The sequence below is a fragment of the Calypte anna genome, chromosome W, assembly GCF_003957555.1.
Source record: "Calypte anna isolate BGI_N300 chromosome W, bCalAnn1_v1.p, whole genome shotgun sequence".
NCBI lineage: Eukaryota > Metazoa > Chordata > Aves > Apodiformes > Trochilidae > Calypte > Calypte anna.
The window spans coordinates 13,353,245-13,373,791 of record NC_044276.1 but is presented as its reverse complement, the minus strand read 5'-3'; the positions used below and the strand labels follow the sequence as shown (position 1 = coordinate 13,373,791).

At 43.6% G+C, this 20,547-nt stretch overlaps 1 long non-coding RNA gene across 1 annotated transcript; it reads left to right on the top strand.

The window, feature by feature from the left end:
- The first annotated feature begins 7,827 nt into the window (after positions 1-7,827).
- Positions 7,828-12,777, top strand: LOC115600152. The gene is made up of 3 exons (XR_003988830.1): positions 7,828-7,914; positions 9,897-9,898; positions 12,766-12,777. It is a non-coding gene; the product is annotated as an uncharacterized LOC115600152 (long non-coding RNA).
- Positions 12,778-20,547: the final 7,770 nt, after the last annotated feature.

Below are 20,547 nucleotides of genomic sequence, written 5' to 3'. Positions count from 1 at the left end.
GCTTCTGTCCCCTTCCATCCGCTTCTCTTTAGGCTTTGGTGTGCTGCTCCTCGCTCCTGCTTGCTTCTTTTCTTCCTCTCTCCTCGCTTCTTCTCATTTTCCCCCTTTTCTCTGACTTTTAATATAGTAAAAATTTCCTTCTTTTCCTCAATTATTGCCAGAGGTGGCAAATTGGTAGCTGCCGGTCTTTCCTTTGTATTCAGGTTTTCCCAGAGTTTTGAATTTGCATTACTGTCTGGCACTTTAGCATTTTATCTTTTTAGTCCTTGCAAAGGAGGGTGGTCTGTTGATGAGATTTTGCTGGTAGAAATAAGTTTGACACATTTTAAACAGTGTAAACAGAACTTCGGAGCCAAGCTTTTGTGGATTCAAGTTTGATACATTTTACCAGAATAAACTAAGCCCGGGGGCCAGGGGATTGCTGAATCAGGAGACAATTTTTTACATTTTCAGTGTATCCACATTACACTTGTTCATGCATATGTTTGGTTCTTATAACAGGACGCAGGAATTTGTGTTGTATAATTATTTCTTCCTCTTCTGAACTATCAGAAGAATCATGGTAGGAGGAAGACTGAGTAGAGGCCCTCTCATTACAGAGAGTTGATGGAGCTCTTTTTTCCAATTTATTAATTTTCTCAGTACCAGATTCTATAAAGGTGCTGACCAAATTGGTTAATTTCACCACTTCTCCACTGGCGAATTAGTAGCCAAAGGGGTGTGCCTGTGACTGTGTATTTGCTGCTTGTGGCTGTATTTTATTTTTCAAAACAGAGGGGCAGCATTTTCCTCTTTTGGAAGCAAAACACATCGTTTTCTTGTATAGTCCTTCAGAGGAAGCTTGATCCTCCTCATCAGTTATGTATTCAGTAGTAGATGAGGGGTACTCTAGCAGCAGATTGGGATTAGAACTGTAATATGTGTTGATGAATTTGTATTCCTAACCAGTAAAATTCAGGAAAGAATTAAACTGAGTAAGAAGTGAATAGGGGGCTAGACAAAGCAGTTGAGACATGTAATTTTCCCTGAAACAGTGTGAACAAAACAAGGCCCTAACGAGACTAACTTCTATCTCGAAGATAATTAAAAGTGTAGGTCCTGTTCTTAAAACAAGACACTGCCAAGGCTAACGAGGCACCAAAGGAATGTGAACATCTGCACAAGAAGAACATAAAGATGTCACAACCAGCAGATAAGGGGAAAGTTATGGCTAGGGTCTGATATCTCCTTGTAACAATATAATGAAGTCAGCAAAATCGAAAAAGGTAAAAAAGTTCAAGCTTGAGGAAGACCTCTTACTTCATCCAAAGACCCCCTGACGATCCTCAAAAGAAGACTCCGCCCAGACTCCGCCTGTCATGAATATTATAATGGAATGATGTAATCCTATGAATATCTATGTAAACCCACCTTCTTTTCAATATGCATAGAATTGTAATCAATAAAAGGTAATTCCAGAGTTTTAGGGGTCGTGCGTGTGAGTAGAGCGGAGACTCCCCACACACCCATCGCTGTTTTGCTTATTGAAATTTTATTAATTAAATTAAACCATTACCAGAATATTGAGTCTCGGTCATTTTTAACAAATTTTTGGGGCTCATCTGGGATCCCTCTCAGTGCTTGCACTGAGGTCCAGATTGGAGGGGCTCCCCACCAATCTTCAGTGGCTCCTTTTCGGGCCCACGGCTTCACTGACGGGATCCTGAATCCAAAATTGCAATAAGCAAAAAAAATTTAATTTTCTTCTGTGATGAGCTCTTTTGTGGGCTGCAGTAGTGTGTTTTGCCCATAATTCCGTGCGCGAAGATCCGAACGAAGACAACGGGGTCATAAGTATTAAAGATGTATGCTGTTTAGTTGGGTGGGATTCGGTTGCTTGTGTGTGTGTAAGAGTGTGACTGAGACGGAACCTGGTTCCAAAGCGATTGTGGAGGTCTTCTAACCGCGGTTCCAATGTCCCGGGAGGGACTTGGCTGGTGAAGGACCGAAGTGATTCCTATAGGATTCGTGGGTAGGTGATAAGATATTTAAGCCATCCGCAAGACACTCTCATTGAAGCAACCAAGGGCGAGAGGATTGCCACTAGTAAAATCCTCACATTATGAGACAGAAGAATGCTAAGAGATTAGATCAGACTAACATTGAGAAGTTACCAGGTATTCCTCCGGAGAGTCCTTTACGTCTTATGATTAAATATTGTGATAGTAAGGGAAAAAAGAAGAGGAAAAACTAAAGTGAAAGTAGTGCAATATTGCATGACAATTTGGCCAAAACCATTTTCACAGTAAGAAAGTGACTATGCATACTTATGGATCCAGAATTCTACTTTACCTACAGTGCCCCTCCTCGCATTAAAACCTAGGGAGGAGGAGAATGAAAAGAAAAGCAAAGATAAAGAAAAATGAGAACCTTTAGGCTGTCTGCCTCCTCCACATTTGCATACTCCGCCGTCGGTTGCTCCGCCGGCACCGGTAATACCTCCGTCACCTTCTCCGTCAATGAAAGGTGACCAGCCGATTGCTACATGAAACAGAGAGAGGCAGCACGAGACTGCTTTAACATACCCCTTAAGGGAAGTACCACTCGGTGGGAATCAAGGAGGATTAGGATTTGTGACAGTCCCCCTTAATACAAGTGATGTTAGAAGTTTTAAAAAGGATATTGTGGAAGGGTGGTTGGCAGAACAAGGACATATGGACATGAGCAAAGTTACAAACAAGTTAGCAAGGTTCAGGGTGCAAACTCCCTGAGCTGCAGCTGCATGATCAAAGTAGAAGGAATTCAGCAGTTTCTCACAGTCACGGTGTCCTTGTACATGCCATTGCGGTTAGCAAAGCAGGATGCAGAAGCAGCTTTATCAGTAGATAACATTTAATTAGAGCACCAATCATGAGCTTAGCTTTTGTAATATGTATGAGCTAATTAAAAAGAGTATATTAACCTGATCTTCGACTACAATAAACTGAAGCTTGGTGATTCTTATATTAAGCGTCTCCATTCTTCCCTCGTCATGACAAATGGCGCCCGAACAGGGACAAAACTAACTTGGAGTGCCCCGATGCCACGGTCCGATGCAGTAGCCGGTCGATCTTGATGCAGCACAAGAGGCAAAAGAGCTGGACTCCGTGCCCCGAGCGACCTTATAGAAGAGTCTTGGTCAACAACACTGCCAACGCCTTGCAGGGCTGCAACAGCACGCTGATGATTTTGTAAGTATGGAAAGGCAAGCAGTGCTTTCATTGCTCCAGTGCTTTTTAGAAAAGCGGGGAGTTAAGTGTTTAGATTTAAAAAAGGAATTGCCAGGATTGCTTGCGGTAGGGATTGCTAAAGGTTGTTTTGCAGTCCCCAATACGGTCTTTGATGAAGGAGAATGGAGGCGCTTTGGTGACAAGTTATGGGAAGGCACGATAGAGGATGATAAAGTAGCTAAGAAGTTAGGGAAACAATGGCGGGTTGTTATCAATGCATTACAACAGCATAAAGCTGAGCAACAAGATGCCCGGCGCGGCACAGCGCCTGGGTGAACCCAATCCTTCTGTTGTTGCTATAGAGCCTAATTGCCCATTACCCCTGCTACCAATGTCATAAATATTCCGACTGAGTCTCTATGAAAGAGGGATGAGGCCTAGTTAGAGGCTTTCTGAGAATGAGCTAATGGGAAAGAGATAACTTAATTGGCAACAGAAGAAGAAAATAATTATGTGAGAAGAAGGTTCCATGAGAATGGTATGTGTAATTGGAATACAAAGCCACCTGCATGATAAGATGGTGTAAACAAGACTTCTCTATATAAAGTGAGTGCAAGTTGTTAATAAACGATTTCATACAATCATATTGATGCGCACATGGAATCCTTAAGCCTCCGCAGACTGTTTTCCCACAGTTCCATTTTCTCCACTTAATGAGCTTCAAATGACTGCCATGAGACGGCAAGTGTTGTGGCAGGCTATTGCTGCAGATGCTATGCGAGCAGGAGATAGGGACGCAGCAGATTCTTTAACCAGTGCATTCCCAGTAGTTTATACACAAGTACCTGGTGGTATGCAGGCATCTATTACTAATCTGGATTGGAAATTATTATCACAATTACGTGCTACTGTTAGTGAAAATGGAGTACAGAGCGAGCCTGTTCGGCAAATGTTGGATTATATCTGGGGGGGTAATCTGCTTCTGCCAGAAGATATTAAGAACATTATGAAGTTGATTCTTACTCAGCATCAGCAATTGCTATACAATGCATACTGGCAATCATTTTGCCAGGAGTCAGTGGCAGTGCAGAGACAAGCAGGCGACCCTTTGTATGGAATAACACTTGAGGAGTTAATGGGTCTAGGACCATGGCGTCAGGCACAAGCATTGTTGGGACCAGATAAAATCAGGGAATCTATGCATTTAGCATGTCTCGCCTTGAGGCGCATTAGAGCGCTCGGAGGAGTTCCGTCTTATATGGGAATTAAACAAGGGAGGGAAGAACCTTTTGGGTCATTTGTAGACAGAGTTGCTAGCGCTATTCAGTCAGCAGGAGTTCCGGAGTATATGCGTGGGGCTCTGTTGAAACAATGTGCCATGCAAAATTGTAACTCCATAGCTCGTAATGTTATTGTTACGCTTCCAGGGACTTGGACGATAGAGGAATTATTAGAGCGTATGGCACAAGTACCTCAGGGGCCGAACGCTATGTTAGTAGAGGCAGTTAAGAACTTAGGTGAAAGCATAAAAGAACAGGCGAAAGCTACTAGCTCTCAGGTGTTAGCTGCTCTTGCACCCCTGCAAAGCCCGGCTGGATCCACTCAGCGAAACAGAGCAACAAAATATCGCTGTTTCCGATGCGGCACCCCTGGCCATATGCGACAAGAGTGCCAAGCTGGTCCGGTATGGTGTACGCGCTGCCAGCACAACTCGCACGCCAACCCCCTGGCCTGTGACTGTCACCTCTTCCAGCTGGTGTCCTGCGGCCACCGCCGCCACCTGAGGGCCATGATGGATTTCCAGGAGGAATTACGCTGCGTGCTTCCCACCCTCCCGGCTCCCGTCAGGATCCTGAGCCTGGCCGGCTGGCAGCCCCTCAACTGCAGCGAGGCGAGGGAAAGGGTGCTGGAAGGCCACTTGGGTGACACGGTGACCCTGAGCTGTGACACTCGGTTACAAGGGGTGCAGAGCTGGTACTGGGTGACCCCGGGAGGTGAGAAGGTGCTGGAGGAAAGCGGGAACGGCAGCACCCTGCTCCTGCCTAACGGGAGCCTGCAGCTGCGAGCCCTGCGCCCCGAGGATGCCGGCACCTACTCCTGCTGGGTGGGGGTTCTGTTCTCAACGAGACCCTCTACGTGGAGCTGCTGGTGCACAACTTCACACTGCATGGTCCCCACGACACCCTCAACACCGCCTACACCACGCTGGTGGGCTGCATCCTGAGCGTGGTCCTGGTCCTCATCTACCTGTACCTCACCCCCTGCCGCTGCTGCTGCTGCCGCGGCCCCGAGAAGCCTCCGCCCCCCCCCCCCCCGTGATGACAGCATCAACTCCTCTGTCCTCGCTCGGCCTCCATCACCGACCCGGGGCAGAACGGGAGGCCATGCCTGTATCTGACCATAGACCACCTACACCTGATTCTCACATTTCCGGAAATATTGACTGAATGCCGTACAAGAGTCATGTCCTTTACTATTCCACGATGTTTCTCCAGACGAAGGAATCGTATTTTGCTAACTTGCTGTTTTTTGTTACTTGTCAGTATCACTGTTAACACTTTACACTCAATTAACACAAGAATGTGATGATGATGTTAACCTCTGGTCCAAATGGAAGGTGATTGTTACTTCTATCTTCTTGCCAGGAGCAGCTGCCGCTCGTGCACATCGAAACTTGGAGAAACTGAGTTGTTGGGTGGTAAAGCATGCTAGTGATACCAACAAGGTGTTATCTGAACTAGCTGATGATTTATCTTCTGTACAACATGCAGTATTAGAAAATAGAGCTGCCATTGATTTTTTTTGCTTTTAGCTCATGGTCATGGTTGCGAAGATTTTGATGGTATGTGCTGTATGAACTTGAGTGATCACGCTAGGTCAATACATAAGGAGATACAACAGTTAGTAGAACATACTCAAAATATCAAGCAAGATGCAGGATTCTTTGGTATAGATGAATTAGTCAATTGGTTTGGCCTCACTGGATGGCTTCAAATTTATGTAAAACTGTTTTGCTTGTACTTTTGAATGTTGCAATCCTAGGTTTCTATTTCATTTTAATTTGGCAACTATGAAGGAACTAGGACTCCATTGTGCTGTGAGCCGGTGGGACTTGGAGACGCTTATAGGGGCCCCCCGACAAGATTCCATTGGATAAGCCTCTCCTATCCCTCCTTTGGCTCTCTGCACTAGTGGATGTCAGACCTTCCTAATATTAAACAGAGCTCTGTTTGAGAGTGCGTGTGTATGAGTGCTTGTGTGAAACGGAGACATGCCATGAATGCGAAGTCGGTTTACACTTGATTATGGGAAACAAAATCCGGTTGATAACCTGTTAACCAGTTTGTTTTGATTTGTTAACCGAGTAGTTTTAGATTGTTTCAAAAGGGCATTATGATATTGAGTGTATTCTTAGGTTCTGTACGTTTTGTTGTTTGTATTATGTTTGTTTGAGAATTAGCACTGCAAAAGTTTTTAACCAAACATGGGCTTGTGCAAAAAGCAAAGGGGGGATATGTCGTAGAATGCTCTTGAATGTTCCCGAAAGGTAGGGGGTGAACCTTTGCCATGCCCAACCCCATGTTTGAGGGCCAATGAGATCGGCCCACAAGTGTGGTCACAGAAACACTATATAAGAAAAAGTTACTGCGCAATAACTGGTACCACTGATTTTTGTATTGCAATGGCTTCCGCCACAGACCCTTTTCGTACCTGCTTAATAGGAGTCCCAGGGTTTAATGTTTCTTTGTTTGGTCAGTTTTCAAGTGGCTCCTGTGATGATAGCCTTTCACTAGGAAATTGTTCAGCAAAACTGATTTTGGGCCTTAAGAAATCCCTCCTGTGGGACCCTCAAGAATTGAATTTATTAGGATCCCAGAAAATTGGTAATGTATCAGGAAATTGGACGCCAACTTGTATAGTTTTTGGTCCCAAATATGCTGCTCGGCCGTATCCTGTTACTTGGCAGGATGTTAGTCCTAAAACTTGGGACTATACCTATGAATCTGGGTATTGTGGATACAATGGCTCCGTCAAAATGCAACCTATAGGCTCTACTCATAACCCCAAAGAAAATACTGTGTTAATTTGGGTCAATGATACTGCCAAGGCTCTACCTCCTGGAATATTCTTGATTTGTGGAGATAGAGCATGGCAAGGTATTCCCCATGACATAGTTGGCGGACCTTGCTATTTAGTCTCACTAACTCTTTTTGCACCCAGCTTTGCTGACTTGCGGAAATTATCAAAACAGCGTGACAAGCGAAGTATTGGCCTTACACCACAGTGTAATGATAAGGTTGAGCTTTTAAGTGTAGCAGCTAGAGCAGCTTTAGCTATTTTTATTCCTGGCGGTGCAGCGGCTAATGCCTTGAATAACCTTGCAAAATTGGCTTGTTGGTCTGAGAAGCAGGCAAACGCTACTACTGAAATTTTAGATAATCTCTTAATGTACCAAAATAGTTTAAGGCATGCTTTATTGTAAAATCGTGCTGCCATAGATTTTTTATTACTTGCCCAAGGCCATGGCTGTCAGGATTTTGAAGGGATGTGTTGCTTGAATCTCTCTGATCATAGTGAAAGTATCCACGCCAACATTCGCTATTTAAAGCAACACACACAACAAATTCAGCAACAAGTAAGTCCCCTTGATGATGTTTTTACAACCTGGTTTCATGGTCTTGGACTTTCAGGATGGCTTTTGGCTTTAGTTAAAATGCTTTGTTATGTAGTGGAACAAAGCAACCAGATGCCTCTAATTGCCGAGGAGTGGGTGTGAGCTGGTATCAAGTCCACCTGTGCCTAGTTAGGGCAGGCCCCCTATTGAGCATGAGCAGGACCAGGGGGCCAATAAAAGGTGAGGCTCACACCCACAGACTAGCTCACTCTTGGTCTAGTCAAGAGAGAGCCCGGTAGCTCTTTTAGCAACAGACCGATCTAGGCTAGTTCCACTTTGTGAGTGATAGACTTAGAGTACAGCTCACAAGTCTCTATTGCAACACCTAGTTAGACCTTGAGGCACCGATCCCTGAAGAAAGGTTCGTCTCGCAACATTGTTATGTTGGCATTGTTATCATGATTTTACTCTTGTTTTTGCCTTGTATTTTTCAATGTATTCATCGAATGCTTGATAAAGCTGCGTCAAAAATCTTTATGGTGCAAAATAAAAACGGGGGAATTGTGGAAGGGTGGTTGATAGAACAAGGACATATGGACATGAGCAAAGTTACAAACAAGTTAGCAAGGTTCAGGGTGCAAACTCCCTGAGCTGCAGCTGCATGATCAAAGTAGAAGGAATTCAGCAGTTTCTCACGGTCACGGTGTCCTTGTACATGCCATTGCGGTTAGCAAAGCAGGATGTAGAAGCAGATTTATCAGTAGATAACATTTAATTAGAGCACCAATCATGAGCTTAGCTTTTGTAATATGTATGAGCTAATTAAAAAGAGTATATTAACCTGATCTTTGACTACAATAAACTGAAGCTTGGTGATTCTTATATTAAGCATCTCCATTCTTCCCTCGTCGTGACAGGATATGGGAAAGCTTGCCCAGACATCAGGAAAAAGCTGGAGAAATTAGAAGACTGGCCCGATAGGGGTTTGGAAGAGCTGTTGAGGGAAGCACAGAAAGTGTATAGAGGGATGAGAATGTGAAGACTAAGGCGAAAATTTTTGTAGCAGGAGTACAGGAGGTAAATCAAGGAAGAGATATGGGAATGAGAGGGCAAGGAAAAACAGTCGGGTTCCGTGGGGGATCGCAGCAGAATTTTCTTCGACATCCAGACGGCCCTCTTTGTTTTTTATTGCAATAAGAGAGGACACATCCAGAAGAACTGTAGGAAGAAAGAGCAGGATGAGAAAATGTTAAAAGGAGAATAGAAGTGTCAGGGGCTTTATTTTCTGGGGACTACAACATCAAATGAGCCCTTGATAAAGTTACTAATAGGTCCCCATAAGAAGGAATTTTTATTTTTAGTAGATATGGGGGCTGAAAAATCAACAATTCAAAAAATTCCAAAAGGGGTAGAAAAAGTGAGAAATCATGACAGTAATTGGCTGTCCTGTTTTGGGCCAGGATAAAGGTGATTTTCTGTCTTGTACTTTTGCTTTTAGCTGAATCTCTTTAAGTAGTTGCACTTGCTGAAATTAACAGCAAGTTTCTCAGACAGTGTCTGCTTCTAGAACTGATAACACTTGATGTTTATAGTTACTGCTAGAGACTGGTATGCAGAGCCAAGGACACTGCTCAGCTCTGAGGAAAACTTTTACCCTCCAGAGGAGTAAAGAGGTCCCACCTGCAGCCCTGCTTTGGGGAGGAACAGACAAGATAGATGCCAGAATTGACCAAACAGAGTATTCCATCCCATACACGTCACACTCAGTATAAATTTGCAGCATCACGAGGGCCAAGCCAGATTTCCTGATTTCCTGCTTCCCTTCCTTCACCCGGCATCCTGGAAGGATGCCGTCCTTTCGTCTGCCTGTGCTCCTGATCCGTGCCAGCCCATATCTGTGTGTTCCTGCCTCCAGTTCCCGACTGCTGCCGACTCCAGGAGTCCAGCCTGGACTTTCCCAGGGCTGCCCTGCAGCCTCGGTGGTGACGTGAGAGTTATTGGGGAAAAAGGGAAGAGGAATGTGGTATCCATTTTCCTGTATATTTGTATATATTTAATAATTTTTCCTATTTATCATTACTGTTTCATTAAAGTTGTGTAGTTTGGTTTCCAACCCATAAGTCTCCCTTATTCTCTCTCCTTTCTTTATCAAGGAGGAGAGATTAATAGAGAGCGTCTGTTATTTGGTTTAATTGCCGGGCCAGTGTTAAACCGTGACATTGGCACGAATGGGGAGCCTTTTAAAGTACCGATTCTAGGAAACGTAGAAATAGAATCAGAAAAAGGAATTTGTCTGAATGATTTGCTTTTGCTTCCTGAGGCAGAATATAATTTATTAGGAAGGGATTTGATTCTTAAACTAAATTTAAATATTCATAGTCAAGGGGACAAATTACAAATTAAATTATACACCTTGATGCAAGCAGAAGAAATTATTAATCCATCAGTATGGTATAAGGAGGGTAAAATGTTCCTCAGAGCTGAGCAGTGTCCTTGGCTCTGCATACCAGTCTCTAGCTGCAACTATAAACATTGAGTGTTATCAGTCCTAGAAGCAGACACTGTCTTGAGAAACTTGCTGTTAATTTTAGCACATGCAACTACTTACAGGAGACTTAGCTGAAAGCAAAAGTACAAGACAGAAAATTCCCTTTATCCTGGCCCAAACCAGGACAGGGACAGAGGAAGTTAGACCCTGAATGGGTATCCGGAATATGTTTTTTTGTTTCTTTACCGAGAGTTGCATGATTATCTAGACATTTTAAAGTTTCAGCGATGGTGTCAAATTCTCCTCTTTTATACTGTTGGTAAAGCATACTGTAAATGTTCTCTTTTGAACATATTTATGGTTTCTGAGGTCTTCCCAGATGGGACGTACAAACCAACTTTCACTAAATTCTTCCTCCTTCTAGGTGGAAAACGTTCGCTCTTGAACCCCACTGCTGCTGGCACAACGGGCTTCAGTATTCATTTTACTAAATTTGAATTTAAAATTTGTAAACATTTTTTTTCTTAAGAGTTAGTTTTACAATTCAAGCGTGAGATTATGAGCAGACTCTAATATTTTCCTCAATATTATCCTGCTGATTACACCAATTAGAATGTCACGGTCCATAACTATCAATTGTAGGAAGACGTGTAGCAAGACGAATCTTTCTTCAGGGATCGTTGCCTCAAGGCCTTCTCGGTGTTGTGATATAGACTCATGAGCTGTGCTCTAAGTCTATTGCCCACAAAGTGGAACTAGCAAGATTGGTCTGCCGCTCAGTGAGCTAACAGCACACTCTCTTGACTAGCTCAGAAGTGAGCTACTCAGTGGGTGTGAGCCTCACCTTTTATTGGCCCCCTGGTCTTGCACATGCTCAATAGGGGGCCTTCCCTGATTGGGCACAGGTGGATTTGATACCGGCTCACACCCACTTCTCGGTAATCAGAGGCATCTGATTGTTTTGTTCCACTACAATCAATATTTCATATTTTGTTTGTGAGGAAATACTAGCCACTACGCATATACGTCCTACAAACTGCAAAAGTAACCAGCTTTACGGTTTGAACGAATTACAAGGGTTTATTTTCAGGGAAAATGACACCATGCTAAAAGGAGTCTTAAGAAGGAGTTAATATTGGGAGAGAAACACAGGGAAACCAGATTTTTAAACAAATTAATCACGTCAATAGATAGGCTATTAAGAAAAGAAAGAGGAAAAATTAGCGTTCTTTTCATCCTCTTCCTCACAGCTGGGATCACTGCCTCTTTGAAGTCACTGGTCGGGGTGCTCTCTGCTGCTCCTTGACGCTGTTTTCTCTCTGTTGGCCTCTGTTTGCTTCTGTTGTCTTCTGTTCGCTTCTGATTTTCGTATTTTTCTTCTGAAATTTTTATAGTAAAAAGCTCCTTTTTCTCATCAGTTTTTGCCAGAAGTTGCAAACTGGTAAATGCAGGTCTTCCCTTTGTATTCACGTTTTCTGGAATTCTTGTATTTCCTACCAATCTGAATTATCTGTCAGTCATCTTATCAGGAGTCATTCTGATTAGCATTTTGATGAGATTAGTCTTGAAATACTTAAAATTTGTAAATAGGGAAAATGCGGTGCTGGTGTGGAGGGTGTTTTGCTGATGGAAATAAGTTTGGTACTTTTAAAATAGTATAAATGGCGGAGCCGGTGTTTTCCTGATTCAAGAGGCAATTTCTCTATTTTCAATATATCCACATTACATTACCCAATCTGAATATGCTGGTGACTGAAGATACCAGCACATCAGGTATGAGTAATGGGGATGCAAGCCCCAATAATGCACATACCGACAGTGCTGCAAGCGCGCAAGCTTAGAGGTGCCCTGCCTCCATCCAAGAGGAGGAGAGGGACAACAAAACTTATTGGACTGTGTGGATTTGATGGCCTGGCACATTAGAGCCACAAAAGTATAAAACCTTGGTAGACGCTGGATCACAGTGCACCCTAATGCCATCGAATCAGAAAGGGACTGAATTGGTCATTATTTCTGGAGTAACGGGGGGTTATAAAGAACTGAACTGTGAAGTCTGAGGTGAGCCTCACTGGGAGAATGTGGAACGTGCACCCTATAGTGACCTCCAGAAGGAGAAAAGGAGTAAAGAGGTCACACGTGCAACCCTCCTTTAGGGAGGAGCAGACAAGATAAATGATTAAAATTGACCAGAGTATTCCATCCCATACATATCATACTTGGTATAAATTTGAGGAACCACAAGGGCCAAACCTCTTCTTCCCCTTTGGCCTTTCTTTACATGCTCCTTTTTGCTTCAACATCCTGGGAGGATGCCATCTGTTCATCTGCCTGTGGTACCAATTCATGTCAGCCAGAATCTGTGTGTTCCTGCCTCCAGCTCCTGACTGCTGCTGACCCCAGAAGTCCATCCTGGATTTGCTAGGGCTTCCCTGCAGCCTTAGTAGTGACATGAGCATTTTTGGGGGAAAGGAAAGTGGTATTGTTTTTCTGTATACTTGTATATATTTAATATTTTTTCCTTATCATAGAATCATAGAATCAGCTGGTTTGGAAGGGACCTCAGAGAACATCAAGTCCAACCCTTGATCCAGTACCGCTGCGGTTACCAGACCATGGCACTAAGTGCCACATCCAGTCTCTTTTTAAATATCTCCAGGGACGGAGAATCCACCACCTCCCTGGGCAGCCCATTCCAATGCCTGATCACCCTCTCTGTAAAGAAGTTTTTCCTAATATCTAACCTAAACTTCCCCTGGCAAAGCTTAAGACCATGTCCTCTTGTCTTACTGGTAGCTACTTGGGAGAAGAGACCGACCCCCACCTGGCTACAACCTCCTTTCAGGTAGTTGTAGAGAGTGATGAGGTCTCCCCTGAGCCTCCTCTTCTCTAGACTAAACAAACCCAGCTCCCTCAGCCCTTCCTCATAGGACTTGTGCTGAAGTCCCTTCACCAGCCTAGTTGCCCTCCTTTGGACCTGCTCCAGGACCTCGATATCCTTCCTGAACTGGGGGGCCCAGAACTGGACACAATACTCGAGGTGTGGCCTCACCAGGGCTGAGTACAGGGGAAGAATCACTTTCTTGGACCTGCTGGCGACGCTGTTCCGGATACAGGCCAGGATGCCATTGGCCTTCTTGGCCACCTGGGCACACTGCTGGCTCATGTTCAGCTTCCTGTCAATCCAGACTCCCAGGTCCCTTTCTGCCTGGCTGCTCTCCAGCCATTCTGTCCCCAGCCTGTAGCACTGCATGGGGTTGTTGTGGCCAAAGAGCAGGACCCAGCACTTGGCCATGTTGAACCTCATCCCATTGGAATCAGCCCAATTCTCCAGTCTGTCCAGGTCCCTCTGCAGAGCCCTCCTGCCTTCCAGCTGATCGACACTCTCCCCCAGCTTAGTGTCATCTGCAAATTTGCTGATGATGGACTCAATCCCCTCATCTAAATCATCAATGAAGATATTAAACAGAACTGGGCCCAACACTGATCCCTGGGGGACACCACTCATGAGCGGCTGCCAATTGGATGCAGTACTGTTCACCACCACTCTCTGAAGGGGCGACCTTAGGGGTTCAGCACGAAGTCAAAGATGAGTCCTCATAGAGGTATGATCAATGCTTCAATTTTATTATGCACAAACTTGGTTTATATACGGTTTCAGCTGTCCATGCCCCCTCCACTGCACTCCAAAACTACCTACTACTGGTCACCCGGTGCTGTTAGCACGCAGCAAAAGCGAATCCTATTGGTGCAGGGGTGGAAGCCACTTGTTTTTCACTTCGTGCCTCCTCTTAATCCAGCGTCAAGGACAGGGTGTCTTTGTAACTCTGATCGGCCTCAAACATACAAGCATGCTGTAACACAGCACGCCCCTGCCTTTCAAGCCATCCCCCTACAACTCTCTGGGCCCGGCCTTCCAGCCAGTTCCTAACCCAGCGTATAGTGACCCTGTCCAAGCTGTGGGCTGACAGCTTTTTCAGGAGAATGCTGTAGGAGACGGTGTCAAAGGCCTTGCTGAAGTCCAGGTAGACCACATCCACAGCCTTCCCCTCATCCACCAGGCGGGTCACCTGATCATAAAAGGAGATCAGGTTGGTCAGACAGGACCTGCCCTTCCTAAACCCGTGCTGGCTGGGTCTAATCCCTTGTCCATCCTGTAGGTGCTGTGTGATTGCCCCCAGGATGATCTGCTCCATAACCCTGCCAGGCATTAAGGTCAGCCTGACAGGCCTGTAGTTGCCTGGGTCCTCCTTTTGTCCCTTTTTGTGGATTGGTGTGACATTCGCCAATTTCCAATCATCTGGGATGTCCCCAGTGAGCCAGGACTGTTGGTAGATGATAGAGAGAGGCTTGGCAAGCTTAATTAAATTAAACCATTAACAGAATATTGAGTCTCAGTCATTTTTAACAACTACACTTCTTTTTTTCTTTGTAGCCATAGTTGTAACCCGTCTGGTAGACAGTGGGTGAACAGGAGGCCTTCCAGACAGATCTTCCTTTTGTCTGTCCTCTGCCTGATTCTCTGAGTCCAGGGCCTCATATCTGTTCTCTAAGGGCACCTGGGGGGATGGTGGGGGTTGGAAGGGGATTCTTTTGCCTCTCCGATGAGGGACCTGTTTCCATTCCCTCCCATCCACCTGGTTTGCTCCAACTGCCTGATGGCAGGAGGGGCAGGGCTTCACTGTCTCCTTCTGGACTTCTTTTAGGTTAGAAAGGGTGTGACTCCACCAGTCAATTTCCCTTGCACTGTCCCTAATACTTCTTAGTCTCTCTGCCTCTTCCTTGAGCTCTGCCACCAGGCATAGCAAGTAATTTACCTGCTTGCATCGCACACAGATCCCACTCACACTGTCCTCTGGTGCTAACACCAGGCTCAAACACTACACAGCCAGAGGCCTGAACAGCTACGTCGATCTTAGTGTCCCTCTTAAGGGGTTCCGTCTGTGTGGACACACCCTTCGTCTTAGCAACAGCTTTTGCTTTTTTGGAAACCATTGCTCCTTCGAGAGAGCTGGGAGGTGACTCCTGCTTGCCCTGCCTGCACAAACTACCTCATGACCTGCCATGCCACATTCCTATTTGCCTGCTCTGAGTCACTGGCACTCCTCGCCGCCTTTTATATCCCTCTAGGCAGTTCTGGGTGCCGCCCCCTTATCAGCTGATTGGCCTCGCCTGAGACCACCAGCAGATTATCATCATCATTACTGCTTCATTAAAGCTGTGTAGTGTTGTGATCCGTAACTATTATTCTATATTTTTTTTGCGAGGAACTATTAGCCACTGTGCATATATACGTCACACAAATTGCAAAAGTAGCAGGTTTTATGGTTTAAGCAAATTGCAACAGTTTATTTCAGGGGAAAATAACACCAAGCTGAAAAAAGAGGTTTCTAATGGAAGAAAAGTTACCAGAGAAGAGGTTCTTTAAACAAACGAGTCACCCTGAGAAAGGGCTATTAAGAGAATAAAGGGAAGAAAAGGATCAGATAATTGTTCGTCTTTTCACGCTCTGTCCCCTCGGGGCTGTTCGTCCTTTTGAAGTCACAGGTGAAGTTCCTGGCCCGGTCTGCTTTACTGCTAGTGTGCGTTTCTCCTCGAATGATCTCCAGCATATGCCGCCAATGCCTCTGCTGCCGCTTCCGAATTTTCTCCTTTCCCTCTGAATTTTATAGTAAAAAACTTCTTTCTTTCCATTAATTATTGTCAGAGGGTTGCAAATTGGTGACTTGTGACCTTCCTTTGATATTCAGGTTTTTCACGGAATTCTATAGTTCTTCAATTTGACACCAATTTGCATTATCTTTTATCAAGAGCCATTCTGATTAGCATTCTTATCTTTTCTAATCCTGTCAGAGGAGGGGAAGCTTGGTGATGAAATTTTGCTGCCGGAAATAAGTTTGATACCTTTTCAAAACAGTGTAAACAGAAACCCGGGAGCCAGGCTTTTGTGGATTTTAACTAAGCCGGCAGAACCCTGGCTCTGCCGATGGAAATAAGTGTGATACATAATAAACATAGCAAACTATCATGGTGGAGCCAGAGTTCTGCTAACTCAAGAGGCAATTTTTTTTTCTATTTTCGTTGTATCCACATCACATTCAGTTTCCAACACATGTCTCTCTCCCTTATTCTCTCTCCTTTCTTTATTAGGGAGGTTAGGGTGATTAATAGAGAGCATCTGTCATTCTGTTAATTGCTGGCCCAGCATTAAGCCTTGACAATTACTCTTGGTCTCCATCTTGGATAACTTATCATGTAGCTTCTCAAAAGAGGTTTTGAACTCCCCAGCCAGTTTTTCCACATCTGAAACACAAGCCTGTAAGGGGTTAGAGACACTGTCTTCATACTGTTTTAGCTGGCTAATAAATTCACTGACAGTTGGTGGTGTTTCATCATCTCCCCCAAAGAGCCTTCCCCCAAATTGTGGGAGTACATAGCAGTGGCACTCTGTGTGAGCTTTTTAAACAGAGGCCTCCTGCATGGAATTTTGCCAGGATCCTCAGGTGTTTCCCCATCATCATAGATGACCTCCAATGAAATGGCCAGGCAGAATGTGGCCAGGCAGGGCATTATTAGGTAGGATACCTCTGATTGATTGCAAGGGCAAATGAGAGGTGCTGCTGATAAGCTTAGAGAAAACCCAGACCCAAGTAGTTCCAGTTAACTGCATCAGCATTTCTTGCCTAAGTGCAAAAATTCAAGGCCCAGAGTTAAAAGTATACAGTGAAGACTTTGAGCATTTGTCCCAACGACCCTTTCCCACGACCACCAAGAGACAGTGTGCATGTGGAAACAGGTGGAATCTTATGTTAATAACTTCTGGGAGATGATTTGAATAACACTGCTTCTTGTATGGAAATGTAATGCATATGTATGACTTTCTCAGCTTCAATCACCATCCCTCACTGGGCGGTCTGATTTCTTTAAATGCTTTCTTTGAGTTGTGACAGGGGTGACAAGGGCTGGTTAGGAGCCAGTGGGGGAGGTGTCGCTGGCAGCGGTGGTGAGGGCTGCGGCGGGAGCGGCTGCAGGAGCAGCAGGTGGGGGCAGCTTTCCCGCAGAAATATCAAACATTGAACCACCCCTGGAACACATTCAGGCACAATGATAACAAAAACAACTAACACCAACCATTACTGAAGCCTCCAAACTCTGGCAAGGTGAACTCGCCAGAGAAAGGAGGAGAATCATTTTGCATAGTGAATGCATTTATCAAAGAGCCCCCAAACTCCCCAATCAAATTCCCAACCGAACTCATTCCCACAGAAATCACTGTTTTAACAACATAGAAAAGTAACATGGCTGGGAGATGGGGTGCTACAGAACTACATGCATGGATGAGTAAATTCAAAAAGGCAGTATATAACAAGTCTTTCACTCATGCCATTTTGAAACCCATTTTCCTTTTTCCAGTTTCCAACTCTCCAATATTTTCAATTAAAAGGAAAATAAAATTAAAATTTGTGCTCCACATTCAGGTGCCAACTATTCTGTCTTAGCAGTTTGGGCCAACCAAAAACCAAAGGACAGAATTATTTTCTCAATTTCCCCCCCACCAAAGGGAAGATAAAAGGGGAATAAAGAATAGAGACTTAAAGTTGGAAATTTAAAAAATTTGAAACAGATTTACTAGCACAGGGGAAAGGCAATAACATAAGGGATAAAGTAACAAAAATAGAAATGTATTCATATATATATATATATACAACCCAATCTCAGTGGCAGAAGGGGTAGGTGCCTGAGGACCCCTTGAGGCAGGACCAACTCAGGAGGGGGGTCCACGGCTTTTCCCAGCACACGATAGATGTGGACTCTGAAGAGCATTTAGCAAGCTGGTGGTAAAGAAGCACAGGGCAACAGCAGTGGAGCAAGGAGCGAGCGAAAGAGGCAGGGCTTCCCGTTTATAGAGTATGGGCAGGAAATGAGAAGGAATAGACCCCCTTGTGTTCCACCCCTCTCAGAGTCTGAAAGCCCTCCTTTAGTTCCTCATACTCAAACTATGACAATTGGTAAGAGTAAAGGGAGATGGAGAAAACAAATGGTGAGACACTCTTTTCAGATGGTCACCAACTGCTACAGGAGTCTTTAACAAGATGTTACATCCTGTTGTAGTTTCTTTGGTTCTCAATTTATTGTGCTTTATTTTGACAATAACTTTGCATATTAGAATTGAAATATGCTTTGCTCATTTAGCACCTTCACAAAATGTCTGTGTAATTGATAATCCTCGCAATAACGCGTGTGATGTTTCCCATTTACACCACGCATCATGAAGTTTGAATGACTACAGTTCACAGGGTGGATTATGTGGAATAATTGCAATAATTGCTAGAAATGACCCAGACTTCATTTCTACTTTTTAAGTAAAGGTACAGCATTTGGAGCTGGTGGAATGTGGCTAGTGTACCATGACTACCCTCTAATATCTGAGGGTCAGCTGGATTGCAAGGGGGTTTATTTTTTTCCAAATGTCTTTACTTGCTTTAATGCAACAAAGCACTAAACTGAAATCTCTACAGTCAAACCCCTTCACTGTAAACCACTGACCAAGTCTAGGACCAGGAGTGGATTCAGCCACACCTTGAGTCTTCTCTGAGAAGGAGTTTAGAAATAAGGGGGCCCACTCTGAACCTCATGACTCAACTGGAGGGCCTTCCTCATTCTTTTCCCTGATCCCTGTGATACAAATCTTTCCCCTGATCCTCATGTAAGTCACTCCAATCCAAACCCCTACATATCCCTTCCACATAGTAAGTACTAGAGTGATACTTGCCATCAAATTAAGTTGCACTTTCATAAATCTAGATTAAAATCACCTTTTCCTTATGTCTTTGTCAGTGATTCTTTAAGTGACCTTTAAGACCTTCCACTTTCATCTGTGACAAATACCAAAAACTTCAAAATTGTAGAGAAATACAGACAGTCCTAAAAAATACAGGTTGCTTGGAAAAACAAGCCTTTTCAATGGATATAGACTATTTCATTAGTTTGTTTGTTTGGGTTTTTTTTCTCTTTATACCTTACTTTTAAGCTTCTTTAAATTCTTTTTGTGTCTGTACCTATAGCAGATCAGTAATGGGTATACATAGGAATAGTAATAACCCTGTTTTCCTCTCAGTACCAGACACTCATTGCTTCTAGTCGAAAATACTAAGAAACACTTAAAGCCTATATATATTTTAACTGCTGCTTACAGTATTGAGAAGCAACTAGCTAAAGGTCCCTACTACTGTTATTTGTGCACTAGACCCTTCTAGGTCTCCTCTAAAAATGGTTCTAATAACAGATTTGGATATTATAATTTCCCTGGAAACTTACACAGCCCTTTCCTATCTGTCTTGAGGATTAGGCCCTAATCTATTTCCCTAATTCGGAAATTTTAGTAATTAACTGCTATATTCTACTCTTACTTCTGGTCAGCTACTTTAAGTGGCAAGAGGAATTCTCTCCTAATTTACCATAAAATTTCCTAGCTGCTTCCTAGAGTAAAAATTAACACATCTACTACTCTTTGAAGAAATGTAGTAAACCTGGTAGGATGCAATATATATAACTGCACTGGAAATATGCCTGCATCTCTAAACCAGCAAATTTGCTAATAACTTCTAGTGTAAATTTGTAACAATTCTTTGAAATTACTTAATTTGAAAAAAAGATCAGTAGAAAGTGTAACATGAATAATTCACTTTTTCAGACTGCTTCAATTCAGAAGGCATACATTTCTCATAGATTCTATTGAAAGAATGAAAACCGTTCTGTATTTTATCTCTTACCTAATCCAGAGTGACTGCAATTGGACAAGCTGTTCTTGCAAAAGCAATGAATGAAATACAGCATACACTCTGGTTCTTACTGAAAACATGTTATTTTATCACAGATAATAGGCAAGAAGCTGCCACTCTGTATTTGAAAAACAATAAATTCTTTCAGGAGTGAAGTAAGGTATTGGACTTTCATAAGAAAACATATTTTTAAATATGCCAAATGACATATGGATTAATGCTGCCTTTAATGAAATCTGTGTTCTCTGATTATGGACATATTCTTGCACAATACTCAACAATATAACTCATAAGTCTGCTGTGGGCAAAAAACGGATTTGTAGTCATGCCATTTGTTTGGGATATTTTTGTTCGATTTAAAGTATATTTGAACATGTTGCTGTTTTTTTGGGGGGGGAGGTTTGCTTTTTTTGTCAAATGTAAATTCATGCAGCTATTTTTATAAGGAAACTATTCCACCCTTCAAGACAATGAGGA